The sequence below is a fragment of the Equus asinus genome, chromosome 29 (genome assembly GCF_041296235.1).
Source record: "Equus asinus isolate D_3611 breed Donkey chromosome 29, EquAss-T2T_v2, whole genome shotgun sequence".
In the NCBI taxonomy this organism is placed as follows: Eukaryota; Metazoa; Chordata; class Mammalia; order Perissodactyla; family Equidae; genus Equus; species Equus asinus.
The window spans coordinates 44,950,643-44,969,970 of NC_091818.1; the positions used below are offsets into that span (position 1 = coordinate 44,950,643).

The following is a 19,328-nucleotide window of genomic DNA, read 5'->3' on the forward strand; positions in this document are numbered from 1 at the left end:
GAGGGAGACAGAGGAGGGAAAGCACATGGCTGTGTTATCCAGAATCGTGATGCCTTCCTAAGAATGGGCTTTAAAATGGTCACCACGTAAGAGTTCCCCCAAAACAAACACAATCAAACCCCAACTGTCCTTGGTCACCCTCCTGGCTCGGATAAGTGTCCTCGGGCAGACGCTGCCAACACCCGGGCAGGTGCACCTTGTTCGAGCCGAGGCTTCCAGGCAGCACTGGGGGCACGTAAAGCTCTGCTGTTTCCCACCAGCAGCCCTGGGGCAGCCCTGCCTCTCTGGGCCTCCGGCTGTGGTTCTGAACTCCAGCGGTAGGGGTCCCAGGGGCTCTGCGGTCCCGGAAGCCTGTCTGCCTCCCGGTAATTGTTTTCCTGCTCGTCTGTGACCACACTGCCCTTGTGGAGCCATAATTATTCAAGCGGCCTTCTTCCTTTCGACACCTCCACTCCCCCTGGGTTTTGTGACCACACACCCTCTTGTGGTCCATGAGGAGGCAAAGGCGGCCTTTTACAGAAGGAAGACACCTTCCCGCAGGTCCAGCCGACCCTGAGCTTCACTGGGCTGTCTTCATCTCCTTCTTTCCTCAGAAGAGGCACTGACAGTGAGACTACAGTGATAGGTCACTTCACTGTCATCACATGGGGAAAAATCTTCTAAAAAACCCTCCTTAATGAGGGCATTGAAGGCTTGTTAGATGCTTGACAATACATTTATACGTAACGTATGTAATGTGCAATGTATATACAATATATATTTATATGATACACATTTTTTTTTTGAGAAAGATTAGCTCTGAGCTAACTGCTGCCAATCCTCCTCTTTTTGCTGAGGAAGACTGGCCCTAAGCTAACATCCATGCCCATCTTCCTCTACTTTATTTATTTTTTTTTTATGGCATGCCAAGCAGTGCCATGTCCGCACTCAGGATCCAAACTGGCAAACCCTGGGCCGCCGAAGTGGGACGTGCACACTTAACCACTGTGCCAGCAGGCCGGCCCCTATGATACGCATTTATACAATGTATACACATCATGCACTTACAAGCATACGCTGACACAATGTGCCTACAATGTACAGTATCCATTTATACAATAGCCTCTGCCATCCTACTTCCTTCTAAAACAATTGCATGCAATTTAAGAAAGAAGAGTTAAATATGTATTTAAGCCTGTTCCCAATCCTGCATTTGGCATTTTTTATTATAGTTAGTATGACTGCCGATTAGTTAGGCAGAGTCTAGAAACCAAGCTTTCCCACTTCTCTCGCTATTCTGATGGCCACTACTAACAACAGTGATGATGATGATGATCAGCAGTGACATGAGGAGCTAATGTTCGTCAGGCACCTGCTCTGTGTCACATGTTATTCCAGGTGCTTTACATGTAAGAGCACATCCCAGCGTCGTCCAGTCTTGGAGGTGACTTTGCACATCCCCGTTGTACAGATAGGACACTGAGGTGTGGAAAGTCACGTCCTTTGCCCAGAGCCGAGCAGGTGAGTGTGGAGCCAAGAGAAGGATCACAAAGAGGACAGAGACGTCCCCAGGGCAGTGAAGGAGCCCTCAGTGCCTATCCTTCAAGACCCCAGCACCTTTACAGGCCTGTCGAGGAAACGGAACACACTCCGTCAACACGCAATGCGTGACTTGGCACGGTAGGAGTGACACAAGGTGCGTGGTGCTCGTTCCAAACACAGAGAAACACGTGAGCAGGAGACAGGAGCTTGCTGACTGACTTTGAGGGATCACAGAGCTTGGCCATGTGAGCAGAAAGGGGGTTCCTAGGGCGAGGGGCCCACTCCCACCATGGCATTGTGTCCCGCAGATCCGGGTCCTCACCCCAGAGCTCAGGGAGGCAGAGGCCTCTGTGTCAGGTGAGCCCTCCTCGGCTGACCCCTACGAAGCGGCGGGGAGCTTGCCAACAGCTCCCACATGGGGAGCCCGGCTTTGTCAGCAGAGAGGCTGCAGCTTTGCTGTGCAGACGGCAGGCTTTGTTGGCATGGCTGGGTCCCTTCTTCCTTGGGGACACATTGTTACACTGAAAAGGAGAGAGACAGCAGAAAAGAGGGCGAGTGGGAGAATGCCAACATGTAAGCGAGCCAGAGAAAGCAAAAAGGAACACCCAAGAGAGGGTAGAACTGCCTCCCAGGTGCAAGGAGCCCAGGAACAACCCAGGAAGAAACACGAGGGAGGGAGGGTTCCAAGGTTGCCATTTGCCTCTGCCACCCACCCAGGGTCTGCTCCCTGAAGACCCAGGATCCCTGCAGACCCTGGGCTCCTTTGCCCAGCTGTGACCAAGCCCTCTGCACTGTCCTCGTGCTGTGGGGGGTGTTGGGCTATTTTCATTTGCTCGCCTGTCTCTGCTCCCTCGTGACCCCAGGAGTTACGCTCGGGAAGGTGGGCCCTTAGATGTCATCGTGGAGTGGGGAGCTCCACAGGCACTTCAAGCTTCGTGGGGTGCTGACCAGCCCTGCAACCTCCCTAACAACGTTGACGGTGTGTGGAGGTGAATGCAAACTGGGTCCGAGAGAGGGCATTTGGACCCTGGACCGCCTCTTGTCCCTGCCACTCTTGGGCCTCACGATCTTAAACTTGTGCTTCTTCCAGTGTCGGCTCAGGTTCCGGGGAACAGCTGTTAAGATGGAGTTCTGGGTGCAGGCGGTTTCTGGGGGTGAGAAGGGAGAAGGTGAGTGAAGGATGAAGGATGAGAGCAGGATTGCCAGGGAGGGTCACCCGACTGTGACGCAGACCCCCCGATGGGCTCACTTAGACGCCCCAGGGTGTCAGAAGTGCCATGCAGGGGCCGACCTCTGACCACTTGCCCTGCCAGGTGCGGGATCTTCTCGTGGGAGACCCGAGCTCTGCAATTTGGGGCCCATCTGGGGAACCCACACCCCAGACCCCTGGGACCACTTCCTGAGGAAACTTGAGTGACTCGGGGAACTCTGGCCCCTTGAGGAGCGTCGAGGATGTTTCCTGGGAGCTGAGAAGCAGTAGGGATGTTCTCCCTGTGGAAGCGATTCTGCAGCCGCTCCCCCCTCCCCACCCACTCCCCGGCCTCACCCAGTGCGCATGCGCCTACACCGCAGCCTGTGCGCGCGTCCCGGATGCGAGTTCTCTTTCTCCCTCCCTCTCTGTTTCTCTGTCTCTCCATCCTTCTCTTCTCCGCTCCTCTCCCTCTCCCTTCCCACCACTTTTCAGTTACCCCGAGCCTACTCTGTTCCCATTTTCAGCGATCCTGTGTACGCGAGCAGCGTATTTGGTGCTCTGCGGGCATGTGGCCCTAGGGGAGTAAATCTTGTATAAGCGCCGTGTCAGCAAACATTTGTGCAACGCTCTCTGTGTGCTGGGCCCCACGGAAGCGCCCTCCGTTTCCCCGGGATCGTTGCAAACGAGTGTGCAGAGCTGAGCTTAGGAACCGGCTCCTGGGCCAAGAGTCCCGGAGTTCGCATTTCCCTCAGGTCAGCTGAGAGATGACAAGGTGGCCGTCCTGGGCTCGGGAGGAGAACCCGGCCTCTTCTCTTCTCTTGGGGAAGAGAGGGTGGGCACGGCTTCCACCGCTGGGCCCCACTTGCAGAGGATCCAAGCCCTTCCTCTCTCAGAGCCCTGGTTTCCTGACCAGTGAAGTGGGGTGAAGATGACAGTGTCCACTTCACGGAAGGGCGGGGAGATGAAAGGGGCTAATGGGTGTAAAGTACCTGACCAGCCCTGGGCACAAGGTCATCACCGCCTGAGGGTCTGTCATTCTTCCTCCGGGATGCCGGCTGTGGGTTGTGTGCGGCCTCAGTGTGACTGGCCGTCGGGAGGCCATGAAGGGGGCAGGGTGAGCATTCAGAGAGAAACGTGGATTTGCTCCTCTCTTCCTGTTTCTGGGGGGAGGGAGGTGCTTCTCGTGTGCCGGGCTGGGGCTGGACTGGCTGGGAAGGAGGCAGCGATGCTGACGGACCCACCAGCTCCTCCCAGCCTCAGTTTCCTCGTCTTGGAAAGAAGGGACTGAGGCTGGGTGTTCACTTCCAGCTCTCACACTCTGTGCAAATAAACCGGGTGCAAGGCACCCGTATGCCAGCCCCATATACACATACAGGCGCAATGTGCCAGCAGCCGCTTTCCGATGACATTTAAGAGAAAACAGACACAAATGTGCCACCACAATGACATGCAATCTGCAGCATTAGCCCGAAACTGCTTTTCTCAGCCCAGTGAGGTTTTCCACTGAAATCTAGCTTTCCAAACCAAAGGAGGAACTGAGGACGTGGCAGGTGGGAGACAACCAGGTGATGCTCTGTGAGCAACTGGGTCGGCGTGTCCGGGTCCTGGGGACCTGCCTGCTCTCCACATGCTGGCATCTGGAGAGAGACTAGGGAGAAAATCCCCATGTGCTTCTCCCTCTGACACTCTTTTCTCTCACTTTGTCTCCTTAGCACCAAAAGATACTTTATGAGGCCCGGGGATGGGCTGAATGTTAAAATTTGTTTAAATAGATCCCATCCCAAGGCAATTCATACCTCTATCCACCCTCAAACTCAAACACTCTGGAACATTCTCAAGTGCAAGGACTCAGCTGTGTCCAGACCCTGTTTATCCCTCTCAGGACTCATTCTTTCTTTAGGCAGCTGTAATTTTTTATTTTTTTATTTTTTTGGCTGAGGAAGATTGTCCCTGAGCTAACATCTGGAGCAACCATCCTCTATTTTATATGTGGGACGCTGCCACAGTATGGCTGAAGGGTGGTGTAGGTGCATGCCTAGGATCCGAACTCACAAATCCAGGCTGCTGAAGCGGAGTACACAAACATAACCACTACACCATGGGCCTGGCCCCAGGTGGCTGCATTTTTAAGTAAAATGCAGTGACTACTTCAGTTGTCCCAGCGTTGGAGGGGAGCCTGTGCTCACAATGTCACTTCCCTTCATGTCTCGGCTTGGAGAAACGAGCTCCTGTTCCCAGATCTTTACCCTATCCTCCCTCCACACTTGTCACCCCTCATCCCCACATGTGAGAGCTTAGCGATGCATGGAAAGCAGAACCATGGTTTGTAACAATTGCACCACAATTAAACATTTTTAAAATGCATTTCTCTAAATTAATGCACTCAGCGGAATTGTGAGTTCACTCAAGTACTCGAAGTTATGAGCCTACAGAACAAAAATTACCATACAGACACCAAGCATGAGAGACGTTTTCTTAATGCAGAGCTTTTTCCCTCTGGTTGTAATTAAAATAAATGCGGGGGTGGAAGCCGTCTTCTGCCTCCAGTGTAAGTCCCCATGTCTGAACCATGTTTCGTTCCTGACAATTTCAGTGAAAGGAGAAGTATTCAGTAAAACAACTCTCGGATTGCATGGTGTAGGGTAGACTATTCAGTTATCTAAATGGAGAAATCGGAGAGAATACGATGCTTCCGTGAAACAAACTAGTAGCCTGCGGCATCCGTGGAATATCACTTTGGGTTTCAAAGCCAAGAAACATGAGTTGAAGTATAGACCAACAGGCCAGCGGAGGCAGCTGTGCAGCCACGCAGCCTCCTACCCGCAGGACTCACCCCCGAGGACGGGCCGCCCTGCACGTCCAGGCAGGAGCACAGGGGGCAGCTCCAGCAGAAGCCCAGCAGCAGCCAGCGCTTCCTCTCAGCCTGCCCAGGATGGGGTGTTCAACGGCCATCAGATAGCGTCCCCGTCTGGACCCCCCCCAGGGCCAGGAAACAAGTGCCCCACAGGAGGACATGGCATCAACAGTGCAGCGGCTGTTGGGCCCGAGAGCCCATGTCGTGGGACCGTCTACCAGGCGCTGAGACAGGGCTGGATTGCTTCTGATGGATCCGGGAAGGAAAGCCTTCACAGAGGAGGAAGCTTGACTGCCAGGTCTGGGACCCTCCCCCAGAGGACTGGGACGGACACCTGAGGAAAGGCACAGGGAGGACCCGTGTCCAGCGGAGGAGGGCCAGTGTGCCATGTGAACTGAGTGGCTGCAAGTGGGCAGCTGCTGGGTCGTTCTGAGAATGTGAGCTGTTTGCCAGCTGTGGGATCGACGGTCACGTGTGCTGGGGGAGGGGGCAGAATTAAAGGTTTGGTTCTAGACAGCCGAGTTTGAGGTGCCCCGAGGATGACCATGTGGGGCTTCCTGCTGTCACCAGCAGCCACACTGGGGTCAGTAGCCTTGACTTCAAGTCCAGCTCTGCCCCTTCCAGCTGGTGCCCTTGAACGACTCACGCAGAGCCTCAGGGTCCCTCATCTGTAAAATGGGCAGCTTTCCCAAGGGAAAGACCTGCCTTGAGCTCCTGTGAGGTTGAGGGCAACGAAATGGGGGCTCGAGGGATGTGACGTCTATGGCAGTGGCCCTGGACTGTGACCTCCAGCACATGTCAATGTGACCTTGAGCTGATGGGGTGGGGAGGTGTCTGAACCTTTGGGTCGGGGTTCAAGAGGGGAAGCTCTGCCCCCAGACTGTGGTCGGTCCCCGCGGTCGGTCCCCAAGGTTGGTCCCCACGGTGCCCCCTCTCAGCAGCAGTGAGTCTGAGGGTAAGTTGTGTGCCTTTTTGGTGCCACTGAACCCGTGTCTGTCTTGTCTCTCAGCCTGGGGAGCTGGAGTGGAACTTGAAATCACAGCGGGGCCAGGCAGGCCTTGTCTGGGTCCTGGCCTGTGGCTGACCAGCAAGACCACAGGCAGGTGTCCGGGACCCCGTTTCCTCATTGTAAAACAAGGATGACGGCCTTCACCTCACGGGTCACGTGAGGCTTGGTGGAACGACACTTGTTGTCTCTCCAGACCCCACTGGGTGGCATAGCCGCTTTCCTCCTGACCTTGGTTCCCAGAGACACTGTATCTCCTGGGAACCCCCCTACAAGCCCCAGCCAATGTCTCCCCTCCTTCTAGACTCGCAGGTGCACACACTCCACAACAGGCCATGTGGCGACGCCCAGGAGTTTGAGGTCGAACGTCTGAGTTTCCGTCCTGGTCCTGCCAGGAGCCGTGTGTACGGGACGTGTCACCTGACTTCCCTGGGAGGCGGGAACGTAGATGAAGGGCCATGTTGCAGCGAGGCTTTAATGATTAAATGAGACACGTCCTGGCAGAGGGTGAGCAGTCAGGACATGTTAGAGGTCGACCATCTCTGTTTTCACTTCAGCGACTGGTCTGAGAGTGAGCGAGCAGCAGGAAGGGGTCCCGGCGGGACAGCCATCAGGACAAGCCACGTCCTTGGCAAACGGCATGTTCCTGCTGTCCAAAGCTGTGCAATTCTGGCTGAATTCAGGCCCAAATCTGGCTGAAAGAAACAAGCAGCGCCACAGTGATCAAAACAGCCTGGGATGTGAGCATCCAGGAGCAGTCAGAGGGTGAACGTGTCGCAGGAAACAGTCGATGGCGGCAGAGTGGCATTTAACCCCCCGGAAACGGCGGTCAAGACAGTGGTTTCTGGCTGATGCTGACTGATTCTAGATCGCTGTGCTTCTCAACCTGTTTGGGCCACAGAACTCATGAAGGTTGACGATCATGCGTGTGACGTGCCTTCTTTCTCCTCGGCCATCAGCATCCTTCCTCTCTCAAGAGACTGTGTCAGAACAAGAGAGGGCGAGAGGGATGCTGTCAGAGCAGCTTTGAAACCATTGTAATTTATATCGAAAGTAGATCACCCCAAACCTTTGTATTTCATTGTTAGGAACGCTTTTTTAAAATCTACACGTGATCCCAGGTAGGTCGGCCCCTGGCATAGATGGATGCTCTATCCATCTTATCAGGACCAGGACAACCTGTGCCGACAGTAATTACTCAACTTCTTCAGTGACAGAAAAGCTCTCTTTCTTAATGGAAATATTGACATGGAAAATATTCAAAGTTTGGCACAAATCCACTCTGCCCAGAACTGGTTGATATTTTTGCTTTGTTTGGTTTTGTGTGTCTGTTTCTAATCCACTTTGTAATCAAAGCAAATGGGAGGAGGAGGGAGAGAAGCAGGAAAGAGATAACAGCAAAAGTACAGTGGACGATCCGTGTGAACATCTTTACAAACTGTTAAATGAGTGACTGGAAGGTTCCTATGGACTCTGGACAGGAAAGGGACAGTTGGCAGGAACGTGACCCAGGAGGATGACCTCTCTCTTCTCCCCCCAGAGTCGGTCAGTAGACGGTGGGGGGCGACACTTTGCAGTTGTGAATGCCTCCTCCCTGTGCCGCAGACTCAGAGTTGGTCCACCTTTTCGGTGGAGAGCAGGATTAGCTTTGGAGAAAGGCTGCTGTGGGCTGGGCATGTGATCATGCAGCCGGGCTGGCACTGGGCCTCCAGGGAAGAGAGACCCTGACAGATGGGAAAAGTACGAGCCATCCAGCCAAGAATAGGAAAGAATCTCAGGAGGGAAATGAGGCTTCACATCCAGAACATGGGACCCTGAAGAACGGCTGCTGACTGGAATGTGGAGATGAGCGAGGCCTGAAGAGGACATCAGCGTGAGCGAGCTGGCAGGCTCGGGATTCCTGCGGAGAAGCAGAGAGCTTGTCCATCACTCCTGTTTCAGAGCCTGCAGCCAACCGACTGGAGGAGAAGAGAGGAAGGCAGATTTGTCTTCTTTCAGCCTGGAAATCCCCTCAGCCTCCCCATCCACCCACGCTGAAATTTCAGGGACCACCCTGGGGACTGGCTCTCGTTAGAGGAACCATTTTCATTCGTGTTTCCGGTTTATTTACAAAACAGACAGAATTGCCAAACTGAGGACTAGCTGGTCCATGTTCATGACCATCCTAAATGGAAAATTCATGCAATGTTAAAATTCTGCATCCTTCTCGTCAATGCCTCCGTAGCTAGTTGGACCTGACTTTCTTGTTTCAGTGTTTTCCTTATACAGGGTTTTTTGGGGAGGGGGTGGGTTGGAAGGAGGGAATGCTGCAACTGAGTACTTTATTTGACAGGGGTCTGAAGAACAGAAATTGGGAATGGGGAAAGAATGATAAAACAGGACGTTTATCTGCTGTGTAGCTGTTCGGGGCCAGAAGCAGTGAACCGGAAACAGTCGATTGAAACTGTGTGGCCCAAGATAGCTAAATTTTTGGTTGAATGAAGTTAAATACGTTGGGCTGAACTTCTGAAGCGGTGCTGGGCTAAGTACTTATCAGCTGCCCCCACCGAAAGGAGAGACAACTTCACAGGTTTAATCGGATTCCTGTTTGTAGTGAAAGGCCCACGGGGCCTCGGAACTGGGCTCCTCCTCACTGTTCCTTCCTGTGGGCCCGCTCAGTGAGTGTTTCTCACTTGAAACAGATGCTCTTGTTTCAGGACATGATGATGAGGCTGGCGATTCCAATTCGCTTTGCACAGTCCCACAGTGGTATCAAACAATAAAGCCGAGACAAAGCCAGAGTTAGTCCCAGCTACTAACACCGTCTGGGCAGCTTCACAGGATGTGTGATCGACATGATCTAAAGAGGACACAACGGGACCGTCATCCTTGTGAACAAGGGCCCCTCCTTTGGTAGTCCGACCAGTTATCTTGAGAGATTTTATGACTCACTTCCTTAAATTCTCTTTGGATTGGAAAATGGGAATTAAATACAATGAAATCAATATAGTAAAACAGTGTGGATGATCGCAATGAGGTAAATAAAACAATGGGTGTCAGATTTCACTCTAATCCCTTCCACCCCACCCCCATGGTAAGGCTGAGGAGGTCAGGAGAGGGGCTGGGAGGTGGGAACGGATGGTCAGTGAACTCCAGCCTCATGCGCACAGGTTCAACGGCATTGCCTAAATGCACCAGCTCAAAGAACCAATCACCCAGCTAAACGCCTGGAGACTCAGCCCAGCCTCCGAGCCCAGCCCCTCGTCGCAGGAGCTAAGTCCACAGTGTCTTTTGCTTCCGTCGCACAGCTGTGCCATGAGAGTCTGTAGTAGAGTCTGAATCCTGCGTGGAAATCTCTCTGGGTATTCTGTGTTTCCCAACTCGTGGTTATTTGCCCAAGTATCAGGATTTAATTTGGAGACAAGTACACACACACCCGTACCATGTGCTCATAGACATGTACTACATGGGTCTACCTTGCATTTCTCTCCCAGTAACTAACTGACTTTGGAAAAGTCATTCTTGGTTATATATAAAAGTCAACAAAATGAATCTTTGAATAAAAAGGAGAGGGAAACTTCTCTGAAATCATGCAAACATCACCCAGTCCCACGATCTCCCGTCTGCTGATGCTGGATGTCTCGAGTCATGCTCTACTGTCAGGCTACAGACTCCATTTTCCGTGGGCAGAGAGTAAGAGGAGATACTGAGAGAGAGAGAGAGAGAGAGAGAGAGAGAGAGAGAGAGCCTGCCCGTGCAGCGTAAAGGCCACCGCCGCAGAGACCAGCTGACGAAGACCAGAAGTAATGAGCTGAAACATCCCTAAAGTAATTCTTTCCAGCACTAAGGACAATGATAAAACTTCACCTGACATGGGTAACCCTCAGTGGACTAGGAAAGTGTAATTTTTTCTACAAAGAACTTTTGTGGTCTTCTGAGGGTGAGCAGGCAACAGGAAATGTCTTCTCCACAAGGAACACCTCGTAACTCATAAGCAGCTGCACCTAAATGGAGTTGCAAAGGTCATTCTTATTTTACAACTAGAAGAAATATCCAAGGAACCTTCAAACCCTTCATTTTCCTTCCACAGCCATGCAGTACTCATATATCATAATACAGAGTTATCTGCCTCTCTGCAGCAAGGATATTCATTTAATAAATATTTGAATATTGGTGGGGGGGGCATGATGTATTAGGAACCTCAAGGAATGCAGAGATGTGTAAGAATCCAATAATTTCCTTCAAATGCTCGGGCATTAATTAGGCACCAAGTATTTAAGACCTGAGGAAACAAAGATAAGCAAGATAAAATTCATTAAGAAGCTCACAGTGAGCATGAGAGACAGACAGGAAAATAATCACGCAATAATGAGATGATTGCCTCCGTGGAGGTACCACTGCATTTCCTGAGGGTTGTGTCTGATTATTGCAAAGTGAGTAACATTTAAACGCGTGACAGAATCCCATTGTTTGAAAGCCTCTTAGAGTGAATCCTATGGTAAAGCAAAGAATACTTCTGAAGTGAATTGGTGCTGAATTTGTGCATTCCGTAAATTTGAACGTTTGCATATTTGAGTTTCTTAAAATGGAGGACACATTTAGAAATCACTGGATTTTACAACCAAATTATTTTTGAATAAGAGCTAATTATGTTTACATTTCTTATGAAGATATATGGAAACATGCTATGAGTGGTCATATTAACCACAATAGTCAAATGTGAAGACCCATTTACCACTATTCAAATCCAAATCCAAATTTGTGATGCAAACATCTCTCTGACTTGTATGCACTAAATAGGATAAACCAAGCAACAGCTAGCTACAAAAACAATGAGATAATCAGGATATGCAAATTTTGCTTTGATGACTTTTGAAATCCAGGAAAAGTGACAGAGTATTTCCCATTTAGGCAGGAAGTTATTTATTCTTATTTAAGACATATCAGTATGTTCCTTGAGGTTTAGAAAAGACATAAATGACTGCCAAAGTTTGCCTATAGCTCAACCAGTGGCTTGCAAACAGGCCAACTTGCAAAAAGACTAATTTCCATGTATCCATCCATCCTCCAATCATCCAGTCATCAGTCTATCCATCCATCTGTCCATCTATCCATCCATCCATCCATCTATTCATCCATCCACCCTTCCATACATCTATCTATCCATCCATCCATCCATCCGTCCATCCATCCATCCATCCATCCATTTTACAAATATTTAGTAAGCAGAACTCTGTCCAAGGCAATATGCCAGGTACTAGGATTACACAGAGGTCAATAAAATAAAGCCCTTCCCCTTCAGAATTGCTCACAACTGGTCAGTGGGTTTCCCAGATTGTGGCACAGTAATTCCCTGTATAAGATTTGCCTGGGCATCATGTTTAGAAATACAGATACTGGTCACTTACCCTAGAATTACTAAATCAGAATTCTTGGGTTGCATTTTCAACAAGTACCCTAAATGATTCTTGGTCATGCTAAAATGTCAGAATTAAACTTGGGGGAGGGTTTGAAATGAGAACAAATAATTATAATACATTTTATTGCACTGTTGTAGAGACGTGTTAGGAGTTTGGTAAAAGCTGAGGGAAGAGGGCCACTGCAGATCCTATGAAACAAAGCCACTTTGTTGGCAACAGTACAGCTTGCATCCTGCGCCCAGGAGCTGGGCAAAGAAATTCTACACACCCTGTAAAAAATGAAACGGTAAAATACAAGAAGTTAGTTTTAACTCTATACAAATATGTCTGGCTTTGTGAAACAACTTTTCTTATGAAAGAAAAGCTTCAAATACACGGAAAATAACCCATCTTGAGATCTTAAAGATTATTCTATCAAGGTTGTAAATCTCAATAAAAGAACCTTTTTGGAAGTAGCCAGACTGACAGATTTGAATTATAACAATAGGTACACATATATAAACATACATAAGTTATGTGTTTATATGTGCATGTGTGTGCACACAAGTGCAAGGAAATATTCTTGCTCTCCTGAAGCGTATTTCTCTTTAGGAAGCACAGAGCTACTGATGGATGAGGCTCACGTGACAGCCTCAGACATTCCTGCTCATGGCACCCAACACCAGTGACAACAGTCAAGGCGTTTCATAAAGTATTTTCAAATGTATTTCACCCAAAAGACGGCCTGGTCTCTCTCATACTACATCATTAATTAATCCATAAGAAACTGATAATTGATGCATTTGCTGCATATCCACCGAATACCTACTCCATAGCACACGCCACCCTCCTCCTCCCACCGCTGGCACAGGAAAGTGAACCCAGCACAGGAGTTGGCCCTTCTCATGGCGCTCACCCATCCAAGGAGTGAAAGGCACCTTCTCACAAAAATAACTTCTTTGTGTGTCCAGTCTGTTCTGCTTATTCCAATAACCTGATTTATGAACGTTTCTATTATGAGGTTTATCTGCATTTGTAAAAAGACCACCAGAGTGCTCGGTGTCTCTTTTCCTGAAGAGATTTTTATTTCATCAAGTCGGGTAGCAGAGGGAGCAGGAAACTGTATTTTGGGTGTTTGGGCCACCTTTATGCCCCTTCGAAGCAGCGATGCTGTAGCTGGGAGACTGCCTCCATCTCTCTCCCCCTCCTGCCCCCCTCCCACCCTCCTTCCTGCTGCACACATTTTTGTTTTCCTACATGAGCTCTTCTCTGTTAAACACACTTTCCCTATTTGTGAGTATTAAGTATTAGCATGATGAGAAAAGTATGCTGAGTTGCGAAGACAATGACCTTCTGAGAACAAAAGCACCCTCACAGTTACTCTGGCTCCTCAACGTGCCGTTTAGGAGAGTGGTGAGGACTGTGACTCAGGACCCCGACGGTCTACATGTGAATCTTGGCTCTGCCCCGGAATACTCTGCGTGACTTTGGGCGCATTGCCGACCCACTGTTCTATGAAACTGGGAATGCAGGAGGACCGACCTCACCGGGCTCTGGTGAGGATCAATGAAAGAGCCCGGGACACACTGGACACCTCGTCCTTCCCAGCAATGCAGCACTAGTTGCCTAAGTATCGTGTAACATAGGACAACTGCAAAGTGAGCAGCTGTGACACCAAAGTTAATCAAAACCAAGAGGAAAGCTAGCAAAAATTGAGTAAACTCAGCTAAGTCTGGGGCACATCTAATGAGCTTGGCAACTGAGTGAGAAACAGATCAAGCACTTTCCTCTAATGAGCTCAGGGACTTGTGTTCCAAGATGGTCACTTGAAACAGGAGTTAAGAATCAACCGTAGGAAGAGGGGCCGGAGACGCGGGAAATGCGCCAGCTTCAGAGGAAGGCTCGATGCACGCAGTCCTCCGGTGTCGACACAAGTGTCTGCTGGTTGATTACCTAGGTTTGTTTCTTAACCTTTTCTCAGGACAGGGAAGGAGACAGGGAAAAATGGATAACCCGAAATCTAGAGAGAGGAAAAATAGTAACCATGCTTCCCAATGTAATCGGATAAATTATTTTGACTTAATAAATTGGTCAATTTAGTCAAAGAAATCTTTTGAAAGTTTTGGAATTTTTTCCTCAAATAAATTGATATGTCCTGTCTGAAGTGACTTGATAACCGTTGGTTCTTCTGTATTGACGAGATACCATCACAGAACCAAAATTACAAAAATTTACAGAAGAAGGAGAGGGCGGTAGAAGGCTTTGGTCCTTAACTTAGTGAATTCTCTCTGATATTTCTCTCCTCTGCTTTCAGTGGACAAACGTCTGTGTTGTCTTGAAGTCCTTTGAATTCTGTCAAAATATAAAAAATATGCCATTGTTTTTTGGAATGTTTTTGATTAATCAGCAAAAAGCATTTAACATCTATTAGATGTCCAAAAAAACGATGCTCATTGACAAGGATCTCCAGTCCTGCTCATTTGCAGATTTAGAATTTTAACTCAGGTTCACTGATCCTAATGTTCAAAAGTATATAACTAGAAAAAGCAAAAGGTTACATTCTGAGACAAATCAAACCAAATCGGATCCAAGTCTTGTAGCCTACCTGACAGTGGCAAGAGTAGCTTTTCTGAAAGTTTTCTAAACTAGCCAAATAACAACCACCATGTCACAGATAAGGGAGATGCCTAAAAAGTCCCTAAAAGCTTGCTAAGTAATTCCAGATGGATGGTCCATAACTGACTAGCATGGTGTGTTAGGGTCTCCAAAGTGTGGCTCATAGAGATGATTCATTGGGCTAAAAGAAGAAACTTTAGACCTTTTAGAACTTTGTACTTTAATCCCATTACTTTTATAACAACTTTATTGAAAGATAAATCAGATACTGTAAAATTCTTCCTTTTAAAGTATACAACTCAGTGCGTTTTAGGATATTCACAGAGTTGTGCAACCATCACCACTATCTAATTTTAGAACATTTTCATCACCCCCAGAAAACCTACTGCATTTTCCCCTCCCCCAGACCCTGGCAACCACTCATCTGCTTTCCGTCTCCAAGGATTTGCCTATTCTGCACATTTCATGTAAATGGAATCATACAATACGTGGCCTTTTGTGTCTGGCCTTCTTTCACTGAGCATCATGTTTTCGAGGTCCATCCATGTTGTAGAATATATCAGTATTTCATTCATCTTTATGGTCAAGTAACATTCCATTTTATGGATATACCACATTTTATTTGTCAGTCAATCCATTCAACATTTGGGTTGTTTCTACTTTTTGGCTATCGTGAATAATACTACTATGAACATTTGAATACACATTTTTGTGTAGACATATGTTATCATTTCTCTTGGGCATATACATAGCAGTGAGTGGAATCACTGTTTCAAAATGTATTTAATATTTTAAGAAACTTCCAAACTGGCTGCCTCATTTTACCATCCTACCAGAAATGCACACACCTTCCAGGTTCTCCACATCCTTGTCAACACCTGCAATTACCTGTCTTGTTTATTTTAGCCACCGTAGTTGGTGCGAAATGGTATCTCGTAGTTTTCATTTGCTTTTCCCTAATGACTAATGATATTGGGCATCTTTTAATGTGCTGTTTTCCATGTGTCTATCTGCTTTGGAGAAATATCTATTCAAATTCTTGGACTGTTTTTACTTCAGTCTTTTCCTGGTTGAGTTATAAGATTCCTGTTTACATTCTGGATATTAGCCCCTTGTCAGCTATATGACTTACGAATAATTTCCCCCATTCTGTGGGCTGTCTTTTCACATTCTTGATGATGTCCTTTGAAGTACGAAAGGTGCTTTTGGTGTCATAACTAAGAAATCGTTGTCTAACCAAGGTCACGCAGATCTACTCTCATGTTTTCTTCTAAGGGTTTTATAATTTCAGCCAGAGCCTCCAGTGCAGTGTTGAGTCAGAGTGAGAACAGACATCTTAGTCTTGTTCCTGGTCTTGGGGGAGAGGGTGTTTCACCATTGAGTGTGATGTGGGCTGTGGGTTTTGGTAGATGCCCTTTATCAGGTTGAGGAAGTTCCCTGCTATTCCCCATTTGTGAAATGTGCCCCCAATACTTTTTTTTTAAAGATTGGTGTCTGAGCTAACATCTGTTACCAATCTTCTTTTTTCCTCTCTTGCCTTCTTCTCCCCAAGTCCCCCAGTGCATACTTATATACTCTAGTTGTAGGTCCTTCTGGTTGTGCTGTGTGGGACCTCGCCTCAAGGTGGCCTGATGAGCGGTGCCATGTCCACGCCCAGGATCCAAACTGACAAAACCCTGGGCCGCCAAAGCAGAGTGTACAAACTTAACCACTGGGCCACGGGGCCAGCCCCCTCATTACTTTTTAATTTCTATTTCTGTGTATGTTTTTCAAATTACATGACTAAAGTGGCTTATATCACCTATAAGTGAGTTAATCTGCATAGGTAGAGTGAATGCTCAAAACTATCTTAGGCATAATAATATACAATCAAAAAGCTTGCTCACTGAGTTCAAGCACAACGTCATCAAGGCCATGCTCATCACTAGCCTGTACCGGAAGCCACCTCACAGGGACCCGCCAAGCCCCAAACTTTGTGACTTCTGCTCAAATGCCCAAGAGGAAACCAAGTGAGCATGTGACTGCATCAACCCTAACTCATCTGCCCTGGCAGAAGAAGTCTCTAGTCCCATCTTTAGATGCAGAAGAACATGGATAAAACTCAGTCACTATCCAACTATTTCCTACTTTCATGGAAATACTCAAAATAATAAAGTACCATTCAAGGGAAGAGACCACTAAACGTTGAACATGTCACTTCAGTTCTAGAAAACACTTGAGTCATGTCTATATATGATTAGGAAAACAGTCATTTCTTGGGGCCGGCCCAGTGGCGTAGCGGTGGGGTTCACACGCTCCACTTCGGTGGCCAGAGGTTCACCAGTTTGGATCCCTGGTGTGGACCCACGCACCACTTATCAAGCCATGCTGTGTCAGGCGCCCCACATATAAAGTAGAGGAAGATGGGCACGGGTGTTAGCGCCATTCCAGTCTTCCTCAGCAAAAAGAGGAGGATGAGTGGCGGATGTTAGCTCAAGGCTAATCTTCCTCAAAAAAACAAAGAACATTTCTTCTACAAACTTTACTGGCTCAGTTAAGATCCTGAGCTGCAGTCGTCCATTCTGGAGCCTGCTCAGCAAGAACAACAGATCACATACCTAGCCCTCCACCCTGCCGTGCTCCATCTCACCTGGGACACTCCTATCAAGTCCTGTGTCCAGGAGAGAAGTCAAGTACCCAGGCTGGTCTGTGACACCTGGAATATCTAGGGCCAGTGTGTGGCTGGGTTGCTGCCATGTATGGATCTTAAAAAGGGCAAAGAGGCATGTTTGGGAGAGCAATTAATGAAACATCCAGGCAGGCTGTCCACAACACGGTCAGCTTCCAAGCTCCTATGCAGAGCAGCGTGTTCAGGTGGAAGCTGATGAGGCAGAAACATGACCAAAGGGAGATCAAAGGTGTGAATTAGGGAGCAGGGAACAGAGCCTGAAATGGTCAGCGACAGGAATCTTGATATGAAATCCTGGCGCCAAAGGAGCTGGTAAGGACGCCAACCAGGCCTGGCGAAGTCCCTCACCAGGTAGACAATCGCTTTAACACTTAAAAATGTCAGGGCGTTCTGTTTCCAGTCTGAAAGATTTTGAACAAATGATACATTTTAGTAGATTTCGTTATTTGAACGCTTAAGAATCACTGGAACAAAATTTAATAGCAGAGGTTTTTCTGATTATTTTATTCCCACTTTCATTATTGTCAATGCCTGGATTTCCATTTAGAAATAAATAGTCTGACAATTTTTACATCTCAACCAGCAGCAGGCACGAAATATGAGACAGCTGCCGAGGAGCTCTCTGTCATGCTGAAATGTAATATTGCAGTGTTTTGTTAAATCTTTTATCTACATAGCTGCCACAGGCTGCAGCCCCAGAGTGCGAACTCTGTTGAATCAGAGCAACGAGTCTGAACTCCAAGGGTCATAAATTAGCAGAGTGACAAACTTCTGGAGCCCCCTTTCTCTTGCTCTGTTTCTTGATAACAGAGTGAAATAGGAGTTTCACGTGCCAATGCTCTGCAGGGTGAGTGTGACACAGACAGAATCCGGGGGAGGAGGCAAGATGGTCCCCCCGCTTTAGGAACGATCCACGGGGAGCTACACCCTGTTCCGGGAATATCTGCAAATACGACAAGAATAGTAGTCACTGAACTGTGTCATGCTGTTTGAACTGTTCACGAAACACACTAAATGGGCTTGAATTGAAGATGTGAACCTCACTTGGCTTGTTTCAGGCTAGCGTTAGGAGCACAGGCTGTTCGTTCTGTCACATCCTGACCACCAAGGGGACACACAGGGGTCAGTGTCCACCGATTCCCGACACAACTGGTGAACTGTTTCCAGCTTGTCTGGAACTTCCTTTGAGGCCAACGCCATTGGCATGCCCCCCTCTCATTCCAGTTTGCTGCCGTCCCTGGATTCCTTTGATCTGCTCTCCCACACTAATAACTCCTGGGGCCCCCCGATCTCACCCAAGAGGCGGCCATCTTGCCACCACAGTGATTTATCCCAACATCCACGTTTGCGAGCCTTCCAACATGTTAGTTCCACTTCTCCAGTAATTCAAGGACCTGGAACCTGTCCACCCCTGGTGAGGCCACCTTAACGTGTGTTCCCTCCATTTTCTGACTAGGTTATGGCAAGGCTTCCTTGCTTTCTCCATAGCGCTGCCAAAGCAACCTTTCTAAATCTCACCCTTGATTGCATTTCTCACCTGCTGAAAAGTCCTTCAGTGCTTCCCCCTGGCTTTCATCACAAAGCTGAAGTCTATCCATGAATACAAGGCCCGTCTCTCAAAGCAAGGCATCTGAACGAGGGGGATTGTGGGTCTGCACAGTGATGGACCCTGACCCCGCATGTTCCACTGACTCAGGCACGATGCTCTGCAGAATCCACAGGATGCTCATGCAGCAGACGCACACCTGGCTTCACTCCCCAGACCTCAGATTGGTCGGTTCGGGATGAGGTCCAGGACTGTGAGTGGGTTTAAACTTTTTACTTTGAGATTGCTGTAGATTCACATGCCTTTGTAAGAAATAAGACAGAGAGACTGCGTGCACCCCTCACCCAGTTTCTCTCATTGATCACAACTTGCAGAACCACAGTGAGATATGACACGGCTAGGGTATCAGCTCTGATGTGCCCACCCATCGTGCTCAGATTGATTCCCCAGCTTGCCTGTACTGTTTGTGTGTGTGTGTGTGTGTGCGTGTGTGTGTATATATGTGTTCAGCTCTGGGTAATTTGGTCACACATGTAGGTTGGCATAC

The 19,328-nt window shown here is 48.4% G+C and overlaps 1 protein-coding gene across 2 annotated transcripts in view; it reads left to right on the forward strand.

The window, feature by feature from the left end:
- Positions 1 to 19,328, forward strand: part of ADARB2 (adenosine deaminase RNA specific B2 (inactive)) — a 467,604-nt gene that overhangs the window by 327,034 nt on the left and 121,242 nt on the right. The window lies entirely within an intron of this gene.